A 12,727-nucleotide genomic window follows, 5' to 3' on the forward strand; every position below is an offset into this window, starting at 1 on the left:
TGACTTCTCCAGCTTTTGTGCCTTCTTAAAAATGCTATGTGGCCTAACATACAGCAAGGGACAAAGATTCTATCATAGATTCATAATGTCCTCATACTTATGAGTCTCCATTATGATTTTAGGAAAGAAAAATGTTTCTTTTCCCTTAATCAATCATTGTCTGAGAGGCATTCCACTTAACTACTGCATAAGACAGGGTAAGAGTAATCAGCTAGTTTTCCATTTGACTCTTACTACTGCCAAGTGGGTTTAAAGGCAAACTATTTCATACTTATATCTGCTTACGTGATTAAACATTACCACCTCTGCTTACTAAACAAGTCTAAATATACCCTCCTTGGGGTAACTAAGGAGTGTGTTATGACTTAGTGTAACTGTAACTTAGTTACACTAAGGTTGTTTCTAAATCAATTGACAAATACCCCAAACACCTAATATGTCCCTGGCCTCAAAAAATATGATCCCTGTACTGAAGCAGGTTAGGGTGTCAAAAAAAACAGTTAAAAAACAAAGTAATAAGTCAATCAAACAATTATTTGACATCAAATAACTAACCTGTTCAAACTTTTTGACTGGGTTGATTATGTTGAAACAAAGTTAAGCATTTTAGAGGAACGCATATTTTAGTCTTTTCTCACCCTACTGAGTTACAATGCTAAACTAGATAACATTTAACCAGAGAAGTAAAAAACACACCTTTTATAGAACAACTTGTGAAAATGAACATATGTGAATAGAAAGAATAATTATTTGTATATTAAATTAAGACCAACTTTCATAAAAATATGGATGTGGGAAAGTAAAATAAAATAAAATTTTGCTACACTATACTACATTATCTCTGAAGTGAATTTTCTGATAAGTGATTTTCTAGTAAACAACACTGAACATATTTCCTTATTCTGCTATAATATTTCAATAAGTAACCAATCAAATGTCTTCACCTTTTCATGTTGTATTAAAATTCTAAATATCAAACTATAAACAGGAATTTTTCTTAAGAAAATAGTGTGCATTTATGGGTAGAATTTGTTTTTATTTTTATTTTCTAACAAGTTAGGATACATACTAACACAATATGCCCTGGGCTTTTTCTATGTCCAGCCTGAAGTTTAGGGTATATATAAAGTACATAGTTATAGTAAGGAAAACTATAAACTTCTGCTACCTTCACATATAGCCATATTTGTACACATTTCCCCAAATCCAGACATGTTCGTCTTTCAATCCCAGCTTTGTTACAAATAATTCTGAATATGGGCAGAATTTATGTCTTTTACTTAATTGTAAGGTAAGCATAAAACTTGTTATAATAAAAACATCTATTATAAAATCTTAGTTTGGGGAAAGATGTATGATTTTTGCCATTTGGATTTGTCCAAAAACAAGGAATCATTTTCTGACACAAAGCCAGTTTATTCTATCTCACCCCCCGGCCTTGTTTTATTTACTGTGTACTTCTCAAATGCTATGGTATAAGAACTTGCCATATTTAAAAAAATCTTAACTTGGAATTGGCTTATGACTTTCTTGAGCATTCAGAGTTTTCCTGTATAATGCAAACAAAAACATGGGAAAAAACAGTAATCCAATGCTTAGAGGAGTAAGCAGTGGAATATATACACATTTAAAGTGCATTAAACACTCATAAATTATTAAAAACTAAACCTAATGCAGGAAAACGTGTAAACGCCATGTTAAAATATAGCATGTGAAAAGGTAAACGTAAATGAAAAGTTCCATATGAAGGGCTTAACATAATGTACTAAGGTATCAGAAATATTACTTATTCAAGCTCACAATACTCAGGATATATTTAGCCAAGCCTTTGGGGACAAGGATGATATGGCAAAAGCTGTAAAACCTCTTGCAAAACCTCTTTAGAGGCTTATACCTAGTAATCGATTAATAATCTGAATGTTCTTTCATCCATTTCTTGTTTTCCTGGCCATTCCCCTTATCTTCTCTTTCTCTCCTTTCTATCTGGCTCAGTGCCAGTTAGACTTGAAGACCTGAAGAGTTCATACAAAAGAAAAGTGTCTGATTTGAGCAATTTGGAAGGTAAGGAGAGTGTCAGATTCTTAAATTATCCCACTTTCTTTCTTCCTCTAATAATTTCAGGCACTGTATTTTAGGCATTCAAGGACCAATATGTTCTACAACTGTTAATTGGTGAATTATGTGGGCACTTCCTATTTTTATACTTTCTGACGCATCTTTTAAACTTCAAATCTGTAACAAAAGGAGACCTCTCAACCACAGAAAACAGAGTAAGAGATGAATAGTGAAGGAAAATTTCTTGATCTCAAGGTTATAGAGCCTGAAATGTATGACTGAACAATAGTATAAAAATCTTCATACCTAGAAATCTTTAAGAAGAGACCTTTGTGGTTTAGAATATAAACTCATCCAGGCTGGGAATAGCTGTCTGTGGTTTTAAGCTGTTTTACTTTTAGAAATTATACCTCTTGTGAAGGTCTTTAATTGCCTTCTAGTCTAAGCATCCTATGTCATTAGCCTCGTGTATCTCAAGGAAATTGGAGTCCTTCACCAATTCAGGTGGAGCAGAGGCAGGGTACTTTAAACCATCTTCATCTGAATCTTTGACCAAAAAAAAAAAAAAAAGAAAGGAAGAAAGAAAGAAAGAAAAAGCCAAAATAAAACAAATTTTAAAAACCTCAAAACAAACAATCAGAAAACAAAATAAACAAAAAACCCCCAACAACCCTACTACAACCTCCTGGTTCTTCTCTGCTTATTTGTAGCAATTATTAAAATGTCATTTAGAAAATCTGTGTTCCAGTAAATTTAATGAAGACAATTCTGAGCAATCTGGAATGATCCCAGGAAAGGAAACTACATCTTGCCAAAAATATAAAGTACAATCAAAACAATAGTTTGAAAGAAAAGCTGAAATGATTTTAATATTTAAGCCTCCAAGAAAAGCTATTAAGCATCCTCAGTTGGTTTCTATGCAAGGCAACATGCTGTAATTACCCAATATTAATGATTATTAGTTGGCGAAGAATGAGATATTCTGATAAAAGTTTTCAGAACTAACCATATTTGCAGTTAGGAGAGAGCTACATGTATAGGAATTCCTACTTAAGTGTTCTGTCAGTTTGCTATGGTCATCAATGAAAAACTCAAGGTTAATTGTCAGAAATGTCAGTGGCAACCTCCCATAGAAGTTTTTATATTTAATTGCTACTGTTTCCAACCTAGTTTTAAGTTATTCAGCATGTGTTAAACATGCAGGATAATCATAAATCAAAAGAAGAGTTGATATTCAGTCTACTACAAACACACAGTTTTAAAACTACTCAAACAATGATGTAACATAATATATTGGGTATGAGTTTTTGATATAATTGGAATTATAAGAAGATTCCAAATTTTTCAAAGAAGAAATCTTTCATAGGAAAAAGCAATGATATAGGCACATTTTACAACAATAGTTTTGCAAAAAACTGTCTAGTTATTATATAAACATCAGGAAGGCATATATTAAATATTTATATAAATTTGGAGAGGTAACAGCATTAAAAACAAGCATTATAGTATACCTATTTCCTAGTAGTAAAATGTGAGTTTAGCTATCATAAAACAGAACAATTAAAACTGATAAATATTATAGGCACACGTGCACTCCTACATGTCATTTGGATAGCAAGAACAGATGAAATATTCTCAAAACACTCTGTCCTGGTTCCCAGAATTTGACAGCTGTATGTTTTATCAAACAATTAACTAATGTGATAAGCTCTGATTTTAAAAGAAATTTAAGACACTATAAAAGATACTTAATTTACTCAATGATAAATAATTCTAAACAAGTAACTGCCCAAAATTCTGAATCATGAATGTGACCTCCAAATATATTGATGTATATCAGAGCATACATTTTATTTCCATCAACAATTTGTCTTTGGACACATAATGACAACTAACATTTATCATCATATAATGTGTGCTAAGCACCGTTCTAAGTGCTTTGTATGTATTCACTCTTTTAAGCCCTTACAATCTTATTCAGTAGGCACTATTAATATCCCCAAATAAAATATGAGGAAACTGGAACACAAACAGGTTAAGTAATTAGCTAATAGTCATGTGGCTGATAAGTGGAGGTGTCAGGGTTTGCACTTCTTAGCTTGGGCTCTCTAACCACTCTGCCAGCTACGGTGTCTCTTCTACACTAGCTACAAGTTCAAGTCTCTGCAGATGGTCTCTTGCCATTATCGAGCAGGAGAGGAGTAGGTACTTTTAAATCAACCCAGATTCAAAGGCCCACATAAAAACAAAGACCCGGCCAATCTAATGTTTAAAAGCACCATATCTGAGCATAATTCTATTAAAAATAGTAAAATGTCACCGTAGCAAAAAAGGAAGACACCTTTGAAGAAAGGAATGAATATAACCATTATTAATAGCTTCTTACTCACAACGCAAATCTTTCAACTACCTGGCAGAGACTCACTGTTATTGCTGTATTTTTCTCACTGCCATGGCTTTGGGATTTCGTATTAAAGTAGCAGGAAGTTGGCATGTGAATCACCCACCACAACCCCGACCCCAAATCACATTTTGAGTATGAGGAAAGAGAGGAAAAGGGAAGGTAAGAGAAAAGAGGAAGTGAGGAAAAGGGAAACACAACCAGGAGAAGATGGGGAACCGAACTGGCATGCAGACCCCGAGGTGAAACAGCAAAATCAGAGTTCTCCAAGAAGACATATAGGGTTGCACCGCTCAGATCATCTGCTAAGAGATGTAATTGGAACAAATCACATGAAGTTTCTGTTGTGAAGTATTCTTCACAACACGCTCTTATTCCTAAAAACACACCATTTGCCAACAAAGTGTTTAGATTCCTTGGGTTTTGGCTCTCCTCTCAGCTAGATCTAATATATGATCATCTACGTAACAATTTGACAAATGGTAAGTATCCAACAACTATTAGTCAGCAAGTCTTATCTACATAAACATTTCATTCTGCTTCTAAAACAGCTTCATATTTCAGGTGTGAACCACAAATAACAACAGCACTTTCAAAGACTCTCTAATTTAAGATATTCCAACTGAAAAGCTAGAACTGTATCACTGTATTAAACAAAAGATTGCAACAGCAGAGATAAATAAAGTGCAGTTCACTTTATACTCCTTCAAGACAATATGTGAGAATATTTTCTAAGACATCCAAGTCAAATATTTGTATGTTTCTGAACACTTTAACAGAAGAGTCCTACAGAAAAAAAACCCCTATATTTTTAATTTTAAATATTTCAGTCATTAATTTAAAAATTATTTCTGAAATTTAAAAAACTTTTGTAAAATGTAATTCATATTACACTTCAAACTATTAATCTATAAATATGTTGATGTGTCCTGTAGCAAGAATATAAAAATATGTAGAAATTTCTCTAGGAAACAAAGGGTTGATATCTAAATTTAGATTTTCTAAAATCTAAAGGGAAATAAATGTGGCTAACATTGCATTGCAAATACTTCTTACCCTTGTTAAAATTATACCATAGTATTAACTCGTAGGAAAATACTCCTTTCAGCATTTGAGAACTACATGGGAATTTGAGTACTAGGTCTCTATTATTATAATTATTATTTATTTTTATGAATTCATTACCCAGGATGTTGTAAATATTTATATGCATAATTCAGCAGTAATCAGTGGTGTTTATCTTGACTAACTGATAATCTACAGACTGCAGTGCATTTATGATTTCAATGGAATTAATCTTCAATTCTCTACACTTCATTGTGAGAAGAGCTATAAACGGATTGCCAAGAGGAGGCTTTCAGCATCGAAGCTTTACTTGAGGAAGAAAAGCAATTCCTTTGGGAGCAAACCCATCTTTATTCACTGCAGAGTACAACTACTCTCAAAAGGAGCTAATAACCTCAACTCCTTATAATATACATATTTAAAAGATATTTTCTTTGTCCAAGATATAAGAATAATTTTCTTCGTCCAAGATATAAGAATAATAGACACGTTCCAAGAAATAACATGATGAAGTCAATTCTACTTTGTCCAAGGGAAAGAGGATTACTCCCACTTCACAAGTCCTCTTTTGACCTAATAGAACGCAAAGGATCTGTGGGCAGTGGGCAGGAGATGATGGGGTGGCGATCTGCCTTGCTGACAGTTCCAACATCCCTGAAGCCCTCCTCTATTTTTCCAATTATTTTTCCATGTTCAAATACACACTGAACACTTCCTTCTTGTTTGGTAAATTTTATGTAGATTATTCCACAAGGAATACATCAATTTCACTTTCCTGGCAATCACACCCTGCCCGTTTTCAGCTGGCTTCCTTTGACTCCAATTTGACACCCTGGTTTGAATGGTCATGCCACGTAAGGGAAATGCCAAGGCAAATCTGTCAGCTCTATGGGTTAAAGCCACTGTGGTGTGGCTACTTAATGATTTATAATAGAGCTGGGAAGTAGTCGCTTGCAGTGCTGCTGGGAGACGCTGGTGGCTGGCACGGATCACAGAAAGTGGTACAGATGTTTTCCAGCTGAAGATGCCTCAGAGCATTTTGTTTTCATCAGATCACTGCACGTACCCATTATCCAAAAATTGAAAGTGACCCTTCTCTATCCAACCCTCTCCTCTCACTCACATACACATACACACAAAACTCTAAAACTAAACATGTCTTTCATTGGACAAATATTGGATAATTTTCAAATAATAAGTCACTGTACATAGTAAATTTAAAATAAAAGCTGATTTTATAAGTGCTCTTTCTATAGCTGAGCTATTCTTCTCTAATTTACAGTTATCTTTAAACTTAAATGTTTCTACAGAAGAAGAGATATCAGAGATCCTCATCTTTTAAAGTCTTTATATGTAAAAGATATACATTAAAGCATTTACACAAAAAACAATATGCCATTTAGAATCTGCTTTAAAACATTAGAGCCCACTGCCTATCCCCCCCCCTCCAAAAGTGGAAGGATAGAAGCAACAAGATTAACAAATACTGAAAATTGTTGACACAAAGATTACAGTATATTATTCTCTCCACTTCTGTATGTGTTTGAAAACCTTCACTTAAAAAACTTATTTAGAAATAGATAAACATGGAGTTTTGCATTAAATCACCACTTTTCCTAAATCAACCAAATCATTTTAGTATCATTTTAGTCCATCTTTGCTACCTCAAAATATTAATGTCTAATAATCTGCAAACTATTACTTGACCATTAATTAAGGACAAATGCGATGATCTGTAAAGAAGATCTGTCTTAATTCACTGTCCAAAATAACTGACATTACTAAGCAATTATTTTGATGTCCCTCATTTTCATAAGGAATGGTAAAACAACAAAGGATGACTGACATTCAAAAGCTTGCTCACCTTCCTAATTGGCTGTGATATTTGTTTCTTCATTATGCCTACGTATTTAAATTTCAGTCTTGCACCTGTCATAATCTATCCTCCCAAAGCATCGGATTGCTACATTTCCAAAATATAATAATAAACTGAAAGATTCTTTCATTAATCTTCCAACACAGACCACTTAAAAGTAAGTGAAGCATTATAGCCTAATTCAGTTAAATTTTCCATAGCATCTACATTCAAATGGAAATGTATCTGCCAGCTTATTAGGTGCTGAGGATATTACATTATACTCTGCAGAGCTTGGCAAGATGACTCACACAGCAAAATAAGAAGAAAAATGGATTGAAACGGAATAAAATTAAGTGCTATAAAAATCAACTGGTAAAAAGTACACGTGATAAAAGATGTGTACTTTCTCTAAAAATTATGTTTTGACATCAGAGATATATTGGTCTTTTAAGACCAGAATAAGATGCTTCTGATGGTACTAAATTCAGGGTTGGAAAGTTGTTACTCAGTATTCAAATAGCAACAAATCCTCTGGCTAGGATTATAAACCTAGTTAACAGCTTTTATACTCCACTGTGATCACTGAGACTACTCTTTTTTTTTTTTAATTTTGTGGTTAATAAATAATTGTGGAATCTTAGAGTTGTAACAGAATTTAGAAATAGCATTAAGTCAACCGCCTAATTTTGTAGATAAAGAAATGAAGGTTTGCTCATGGAATGTCAGTCTTCCCTTCCTCCTAGGTCGTAGCAAATTTAGCATTCTTTTACATGTTTGTCCTGACACAAGCTGCTTTGTTATGCTTTTGTCCAAAAATTTACCTTCCTCCCTCCTCCCCCCCCCCGCCCCACTCTATCTCTATATATATACACATACATGTATATCATATATATATGATGAAGATATCTTCCTCTTTTAAGCTAATAGAATATCTCAGAAGAAAAAAAGTCCCTTGAAACTGTCTTGGAATTTCCAGGGAAAAAAACTGCATAAATTTTCAGCCTTTTAAAAGATGTTTAACAGAATTGTATAATTAAAATGATGTAGCTCTGTTATGCCCACCTCAAGGCTATATCAGTTGTTCACAAACTGTTCTTAAGACAAAGTAAAATTAAGCAAAGGTGTCTCAATTCTATCTTCAAATTCTATTTCTATTTCCTTTTAAAAAAATTGCTTAACATCACCAACTTAATCTCTAATAATGTATCTTTTTAGCAATCTCTATTTTAGGGAAGATAAACTGAGCTTAAAGGCTCAATTACATTCATCCAATTTGCGGTATCAAAATTTGAAAATGAAAGGCTTTAAGACATCAGAGAATGAAGGATGACAGTTTTAATACATGAGTTGTTTTGCCTTATCATGAAGCAATGTGAGAATAGCAAACATTCAACCATTTTATCTCTTTGTTTGCTGGGACGTGAGAAAAGTTAAGTCATCCAATAATTTTTCACTAGTTAACCAAGTAATGAAAGGAACTACAAATTTATCAGAAAATTGTTTGAGCTACATACCCATTTTACCTTCAAAATTTACAAACTGTTAAACAGTACAGTTTTCAGATCACTCTTCAGAAAATTTATCTCAATACACATTTTACAGGTGTTAAGTTCGCTAAAGATATGACATGCGTGTATTTCAAATCTCTAGCACAGTTAAATGCTTTCTAAATAAGCCACAACCATCCTAAATTGGGTGGTATAGATTTCGTGACTGGTACGATCTAAAGAGCTTCCCAAAAGAGAGGCTTACTTATAAAAGGCTGAACTCAGAGTGATGAAAGATAGCTCAGTGTTCAGACAGAGCAGTCTATTTCCATGGAGCTGCTAGCACATTTGTAGCCAAGGTCCTAACATGGTCTGCCCTTGATCTTTACTTACAGCTTCAAAAGTCATTATGCCAAGAAAAAGGTAGGACAAGACACAAAATAACAAATTGGATTCCTTTTCATCACTGTAGTAACAGATCTACTTTCTGTTCTTTTGCAACCTCTCTCACCGTGTCTGACTGACTTTTTTTTTTCCCCCAAGTTGGGAGCTTTTGTCAAAACTAGAAGTAACTGATTTAAAATATTTTATGGGAAACTAAATCATGTTGGCAGGACTGGGTTTGGAAAATAGTCTGAAGTTATAAATGTGTTCTGAATAAAATGTTTTAAAGATACTTAGGTTTTTAAATTGAAGTCTGTTCACTAATGGGTCATTCTGGGTCATAAATATATAATGCAGTTAAAGCTTTTGTTTCACAATTTAGAGGACATACCTGGTTAATATATCATCTGGGATGTCAGATAGGTTTCAACTTCCACATCAATTCTGAGTGGGTGAGTTTCTGGAGTGGTAGCAGGCATGTAATGAATTTATCCTTCGTGACCTCTGCCATGCTGTACACATGCTAGACATGTCAAAGCATGCAGTGTTTTACTAGAAATCACAAAGGGTACATTGTCCCCTTGTAAGTGATCTCTTACTGAGATAACAAAAACACAAAGTTATTGTAAGCCACACTATAGCTATATTGTACACAGATATCTCTTGTTATAAGGAATTTTAAATATAAAAGATGCAGGCACTGCTACACAACGATGATGTTATAGTCTCTACCAATTATATAACTTAAGTGATCAAATTAGAGAAAGAAGGTACTCTATTCCAGGAGTTGTACATGAAGAATAAGGGCATCTTTAATTTATAATATATTGTGGGAACAAAAAATTCACCTCACAGATATTCTCTTCACTGAAAAGGTTTTGATGCAATGTAGTTACTGGATCAACACAAGTTATGTTCCCTGGGGCCATCAACTGTGTGATGGACGAATCTCATTCCTGACTATGATTCAGAAAAAAGCATGAAAAAGAATGAAACATGAGGGCGATCTGATGAAGACTATTATCTGTAAAAGGGCTGGATCTGACATGTTTTCTTCAGTGCAAAGTATCTGGCACTTTAGGTATTTTAGGTGCTTGTTGAATATATTCGGTTAAAAACGGATTGTAGCATTTAGGCCCAATCTCTGGTTCTGATATTAACCAACTACATGATGTGTACTCAAGCATTTAAATCTTAGATTTCTCATCTCTAAAATGGGACTATCAATACTTGCCTCAATGAGCAGTTTTACAGAATGAAAGAGATCACGTAAGTGTAGTCACCTAGCTTGGCACCACGATGCCTGACATATAGTCAGCACTCGGTAAAAAATGGTTTTTAAAAAATGCTATAAATAGTTTAATACTGGGCTAAGACAGAAATTAGTTTCACTGGGCTTATTCCTGTATCTAACTCCTTCATCCTCCTTTTCTTTGAAACTTATTGGTATCCTGTGAATATAGCTAGAAGAATTCTAACACCTTTGTTCAACTTATTGATAGTGGCACATCCCTACTAAATCCTTACCTCAACACCCTTTACCCTGTATCTTGTGGCTCAATCTATAAACTTAACATTGAGTTCTTAACATTTTAATAAAGATTAGGCTCTTAGAATGGACTTGAGGACATGGGGAGGGGGAAAGGCAAGCTGGACGAAGTGAGAGAGTGGCATGGACATATATACACTACCAAATGTCAACTAGATAGCTAGTGGGAAGGGGGATCAGCTCGGTGCTTTGTGACCACCTAGAGGGGTGGGATAGGGAGGGTGGGAGGGAGACACAAGAGAGAGGGGATATGGGGATATATGTATACGTATAGCTGACTCACTTTGTTATACAGCAGAAACTAACACACCATTGTAAAGCAATTATACTCCAATAAAGATGTTAAAAAAAAAAAAAGATTAGGCTCTTCGTGTATAAGGTATGTGTAAATTTCCATAATAATTTAAATTTATATCTCTCAATTCTACTACTAGAATTGAGTAGTAATATTAGTAATAACATATTTCAAAGTGAAGAAATACTAAATTTGTACATAAAAATGAAATCCTAAAACAAATGTATAACTCCAATATTGTAAACCATGACTGAAAAGGACTGTCTTTTGTGGTTATGTTCTTACAGATTTAATCCTAATTCTGCTATTATTGCGTAAAAATATAGAACCTGTTATGGAACTTTGTCTACATAATTTGATACACATTTCTATGGTTGTTTCCTTTCTCTCCACATTAATTTTTAAAATATGGGAACCGCACACATATATTAATTTAGACAACTCTACAGATTTGTTCATCCTATGAAATATTCTCTAAATTAGCACTCAGCAAAGCGCCAAAACATGATATTTACATATTTACCTATATCTATATAAAGGTAGCAATCTACATTTGAGAAATGAATAAATGCAATTAGCCCATGAGAAGGTTCACTGAACTACTTTTTAAAAAAATGTTAACCCTTAAGTGTCTACATCTAAGTTTCTGAAGCAAGGGCAATTTTGCCCACCTGGGGACATTTGACAAGTTTGGTTGTCAGAACTGTTCGGTTGTTGGGGGGAAAGTGCTACTGGCATCTAGTGGGTAGAGCCCCACTAGACTCTAGATGCTTAAGTGGGACTCCAGAGTCCCACTAGATGCTTGTGCGAAGCATCCCAGGATACGCAGGACAGCCTCAGCCACAAATACTTATCAGATCCAAACTGGCGGCAGTGCAGAGGCTGAGAAACTCTGGTCTGCATAAAAGTCAATTAAATAACATGCTCTTCAGAAATCAAGTTGATGTACTCTTTTGCGGCATTACCCTTGAAGGGAGAACTATGCTATCTGTCTGTAGGTGTTTAAAACAAACGCAATGTGCGATTTTAAACGAATACAGCTAAGTAAGTTTCTTGAAGCTATGTCATAGGCTTGAAACATCTGCACAAGCGATCCCTAGCAACGCAATCTTGAGGCGCACTGATCCTGCCGTGGATCTGTGGTGCAGGCGCACAGGGGAGTGAAATGTGAATGACGGGTGCTTGTCAGGGCTGCTGAAATCTGCAAGTCAACCATGTGGAACTGGCCCAATAAACAAAAACATTACATCAATTATAAAACCTCCAGAATCACTGTCATGTTTTCATTGATTAATTCCCACTCATTTACTCAACTGAAAGAGTTTTGCAGCAAGGAATAAAATGCTTTAAATGACATCCAGTCCCCTGCAAAGCCAGGTGTCTAATTATAGTGACTCATCCTTTCTGCTCTCTCTCTCTCTCTCCCCCTCTGTCTCTTTCTCTCTGTTACGCAGCAATATTAGCTGGAGAGACTACTAACTCTTTGCTGTAAGCAATACATTTAAAAAAAAAATTTAGATGCCCGTTATCTTAGGAGAGAATGTCTGAAAGAAAATAAAATTGACTCTTGGGTAAGAGACATTGGTGGAGGTATCAATAATTTGGTTAACTTCTTAAATGCACAATAATTACA

General features: G+C 34.4%; 1 protein-coding gene across 14 annotated transcripts in view; it reads right to left on the reverse strand.

The window, feature by feature from the left end:
- MBNL1 (muscleblind like splicing regulator 1) overlaps window positions 1-12,727 on the reverse strand; it is a 177,898-nt gene that overhangs the window by 71,517 nt on the left and 93,654 nt on the right. The gene's annotated exons all lie outside the window — the stretch shown is intronic.

The sequence above is a fragment of the Balaenoptera borealis genome (genome assembly GCF_965194805.1).
Source record: "Balaenoptera borealis genome assembly, chromosome: 5".
Lineage (NCBI taxonomy): Eukaryota > Metazoa > Chordata > Mammalia > Artiodactyla > Balaenopteridae > Balaenoptera > Balaenoptera borealis.